Source organism: Hipposideros armiger, unplaced genomic scaffold (assembly GCF_001890085.2).
Source record: "Hipposideros armiger isolate ML-2016 unplaced genomic scaffold, ASM189008v1 scaffold_92, whole genome shotgun sequence".
NCBI classification, from domain to species: Eukaryota; Metazoa; Chordata; class Mammalia; order Chiroptera; family Hipposideridae; genus Hipposideros; species Hipposideros armiger.
Window position 1 is genome coordinate 37,537 of NW_017731442.1, and position 5,052 is coordinate 42,588.

The 5,052-nt window shown below is 43.2% G+C and overlaps 1 pseudogene; it reads left to right on the plus strand.

Annotated features, from left to right (window-relative positions):
* Nucleotides 1-580: 580 nt before the first annotated feature.
* LOC109384013 (HAUS augmin-like complex subunit 2 pseudogene) lies at nucleotides 581-1,350 on the plus strand (annotated as a pseudogene).
* Nucleotides 1,351-5,052: the final 3,702 nt, after the last annotated feature.

Sequence of the window (5,052 nt, forward strand, 5' to 3'; positions counted from 1 at the left end):
CATTTTGCTGACACCCTGACGGCTCTTCCGTCTCAAAAGTTTGCCGACCCCTGTTCTAAACCATATGAAATGAACCTCCTGAGAGCTGAGGGATATAAACAAAAGGACTTGGAGCTAGAGGTGAGGGTACCTGAATTGTTTTCTGGACTCCCACCACCAACAGGCTCTATGACCTCCTTCAAGTCACTTAACCTCTTTGAGTCAACTTCATCAATTAACTGAGTGGGTGGACTAGATTGCTACTTCTGGTTTCAAATCTTACATGATTTTGTTTTTGGAGAGATTTAAAGCACTGGTTAAAAGAGAAGAAACTGGGAGACGGGGTATGATTCAGACTCATCAAATTAAGTCTCATGGATGATTTCCCAGCCTCACCTTTTGTTTATAAGGCTGCCTTTAAATGTATGGCCTTCTTGTGAGGTGACAAACACTTGAAAAAAAAAAGGTTCCACAGTGGAACCCAAACCAGCCCATTCTAATGATGCCCCAGAAGGACATCAAGATGATAAAGCATAACAGTTGAATAAAAAATAAGGTCTGGACTTATGGTCGGTGCCATTCTGGGAGGCGGGTCTCAGCCATGGAGGCCACGAACCCTTGGGACCCGGTGTCCGCGCCAACCACTGCCGGGCTAGTGCTGGGCCGTTTCGTAGCATCGGGGTTTGTCACTCAGGAGATGTTAAATATATCTAAGAAATCAGCTTCTTGTTTTGTGAATTTCTCCAAGCTACAGCAGATCACAAATATTCAAGCTGAAATCAACCAGAAAAACCTGGAAATTGAACTTCTAAGACTAGAAAAGGATACAGCTGATGTTGTTCATCCTTCCTTTTTGGATGAAAAGTGTCATACTCTACAAAATATGAATAATCATTTGGAAGCAGTGCTAAAAGAGAAGAGGTCCCTCAGGCAAAGACTGTTGAAACCTATGTGCGAGGAAAGCCTGCCTATTGAATCTGTTTATCACAGATACATGGTACATTTGCTGGAGTTGGCAGTGACTTTCATTGAGAGATTAGAAACCCATCTTGAAACAATTAGAAATATGCCTCATTTAGATGCAAATCTAAAGAAAATGAGCAAAGCTTTAGCAAAGATGGATATTTTGGTGACTGAGACAGAAGAACTGGCAGAGAATATACTCAAGTGGCGAGAACAACAAAAAGAAATTTCCTCTTGTATCCCCAAAATATTAGCTGAAGAAAATTATCTTCATAAATATGGGTTCACTGATCCTTGTGTTCATCACACTCCTTAAGACAAGAAGACCTCAACACAGTGGATGAGCAAAGTAGTTGTTCATAAGGAAGCAGGATCATCACCAGAAGATATCCTAGTAAAACAACCAGGGATCATGTTTTGAAGCCGACTTTGCTGACTTTTGCAAACGAGATATAGAAGAGTGGTAATAATACCGTATTTGCCGGCGTATAAGACGACTTTTTGGCCCTGGAAAATATGCCTCCAAGTGGGGGGTCGTCTTATACGCCAGGTACACTTCAGATAGACTGCCCATAGTGCTTGCCCCGTGCCATAGTGGCCTCCCGATGCCCGCCCACTTCATTCCACATACCGTTCAGGCATCAGCAGCGCTGCTGGGTGTATGCTCGGCTGTTATGCGATTTTGCTGTTATGCGATTTTACCACACTCGCAAAATCGCACACAGCCGACCATATAACAAACTCTGTATTTTGAGTGGAAATGTTAAGGGGTCGTCTTATACGCCCAGTCGTCTTATATGCCGGCAAATACGGTATCTTAAACATTGCTTAAATACTTAAGAAAAACTTTTAGTTGTATTTCATCAGAAGTCTGTTCAAGTCTAGCCTTGGTTTCAAATATCTTCCTATGCTTTTTCTTCAGGTGATTTCATACACACACACACACACACACACACACATATATGTAATGTTAACGTATCATATCGTCACAAATATTGATATGCCTGGTTGTTTTGTTTTTATTTTTGTATTTTGTTATTATGTCTTTTTCAAAATAAAAAATAAAAAAATAAAAAAGAAATAAAAAAAAAAAGAATAAGGTCTGAGGAGCTACCGTATTTCCCCACATATAAGACACTCCCATGTATAAGACGCACCTCAATTTTGGGGCCCAAAATTTGAAAAAAAAATGCATTACATAAAGTTATTGAACTCAAATTTTATTCATTATAAAATTCATACAACTCCTCATCACTGTCAAAACTCCCAACCATTAGCTTGTCCTCATCTGTGTCTGATGACGAATCACTGTCTTCATATACTGCCTCATCCTCAGTGGGAAATGCAAGTAAAAAAATCTACAACCACTGTATAAGATGCACCCAGTTTTTAGACCCCAATTTTTTTTTAAAAGGGCGCATCTTACACATGGGGAAATACGGTAATGTAAAACATAGTGACTCCAGTTGAGAATACTATATTATATAACTGAACTTTTCTAAGACAGAACTAAAATGTTCTTACCAAAAAAAAAAAAAAAGGGAAAAAAGTAACTACCTGAGGTGATGGATGTGTTTATTAACTAATTAACTCAATAGTGAGGATCCTTTCACAATGTATACATATATCAGCTCAGCACGTTGTATACTTGAAATATCTTAGTTTTATTTGTCAATGCTACCTCAATAAAGCTGAAAAAGAAGCTGAATGGAGAGAGAGTGATGAGAGTCAGAGAGGCTGCTCTCAATACACGGCTTTCCATCCTCAACCCTGAGTACCTCCCAGAGTACTAATGGGTCCTTTATCAGAGATAGCCTTAGGGTGTATCATTATCACATAATAAGAGGCTGTGCTCTGTGTCCTCACTTCCTTTTCTTGCTAATTCTCCCTGCTTCCCTTTCTAGGCCCAGGTTGATATCTCATGTCTCCTTTTCCCATCTTCTTGCCCCCACAGCCTTGATTTCCTAGCAGGTCAATTTCCCACGTACTTGACTCAAGATCAGCTCACCCTAGATATTCTTTCCTTTGTGCACTCCCTGGGCTATATTTCAAAGTTCCCCAAAAAAAGGATACAAAGACTCAGTAAAAGAGATAACCAAGATGGCGCAGTAGGTAAACACTGTGCTTACCTTCTCTCACAACCATGTCAAAACTACAACTAATATAAATAACAACCATTATTGAGAATCGCCTAAAATCAGGCTGAACTGAAGAGACTTTCAACTAAGAACATGCAGAAGAAGCCACCTCCAGACTGGTAGGAAGATCAGAGAGGCGGAACGGGCTGGTCCCACACCCTCAAGTGACCATTAAAGACAGGGAGGTCTATTTTGGCTGTGGAGTCACCCCGCAGTCCCCTAGAGGAGAGACAGATTCCAGTCCCACTCCAGCCCAGGGTTCCAGTGCCGGGGAGAGAAGTTCCCATAATTTCTAGTTGTGAAACCAGCTGAGATTGTGACTGAGTGAGAAAGTGCGGTTGCACTCCCAGGCGCTTCTCTTAAAGGGATGTCATGCAGACTTACCCACCAACAGAATCACTTTCTCTGAGCTCCAGCGCTGGGGCAGCAGCTGAAAAGACGGCAGGGACAAATGATGGGGAATTGAGTTATCTGGCTTGGGACAGGGGCTGGAGAGGCAGCTCTCTCCAGGACAGGGGAGCTGGCGGAGGCCATTGTTGAGCCTTCCCCCTTCCCGGCGCGCCAACACACGTGGCTGCCATACCTGAGTCTTTGCAGTTCATTTGCCCCACCCTGGCGATTAGAGACCTGGCCCTGCCCAACTTTCGAGCACACCCACCCAGGCTGCTTTCAGTGGCTTTTTTGTGCAGACCACCTGCCTTGGCTCAAGCTGCAGACTTTCCTAGACTCTCAAAGGTTTGCAGAACCCAGACAAGCAGCATCTGGCTTGAGCGTGTCCTGTACCTCTGGCTGAGCAGCCCTATGCCAGCACAAGCGGCAGCTGGCCTCGGTTCGCAACTTGGCCTCTCAAGGTGCTCCCAAGCACAGCACAGGTGGCAGTCATCTGAGGATTTCTTTCTGGCTCCCCCTGAGTGGCCCCAGGTGGGGCACGGGCTGTGGCTGAACTTGACCTACAGCAGATCCCTTCCAAGGTGGTCTTGGGGCTGGCGCCCCCAGTGGCCAGATTCAAAATGAGCTGGAGCATTACCCAGCTGCCTCCAAGTACAACACACCCAAGGGGAGGATTGGGCAGGCACCAGAGTCCTACTGAGGCAGATCCTGCTCCATAGGGTCAGCCCCTGAACAACAACTCTTCCGCTGTAGTCAAGGCCAGTCCTCACAACAAGTGACCCCAAGGGTCAGTCCCTCACACTGAAGTGCAATTATCAATCAAGGCTCAACTACAAGAAGAGGGCACATACAACCCACACAAGGGACACAGCTGGAGAGCATGGCTCAGGTGACCAGAAAGACTGCGCCACTGAACCCCACAGCACAAGCTGAAGTAGAATAATATTGAATGTCAACTATAACTAAATATATAGGTATACATAGTCACGGAATGTGGAGTACAACATAGGGAAGATAGTTGATGGTATTGTAACAGCTATATAAGATGTCAGAGGGGAATAGCTTTGGGAGGGCGGGTTATCACTTTATGAGGGGTTTAAATGTCTATTACATTGCTTTGTACTCCTGAAACTAATAAATAAAACAAATTAATTTTTTTTTAAAAGACAGTAAATTCAGAAGAAATGCTCTCACCAGTCAGTAGTGAATAGTGTTTGAGGCTAGAGTGGCCTGCTGGCAAATGGACAGGGAGGAAAGAGAATGGTGTAACTTTTCTGGAAAGCATTTTAATAATATAAGTGAAGAGTATTTAGAACATTTTTATCCTATGACCTACTCTTATTTGTCTTATCCTAAAGAAATCAGAATGGGTTCAAGCAAAGTATGAGTGAAAATGCTATCCAGATAGAAGGAAAAGAGCATCATGGTGTGCGACGTGTGTGGCTCTAATAACAGAAAACAAGAACAAATAGGCTTAAATAATATGCATATATGCAAAGAAACCCAGAGGTATGATGGCCTTTAGTGTTGGTAATTTAGCATTAGCTCAAAAATGTGGTCTAACATACAGGTTTTTTCCATT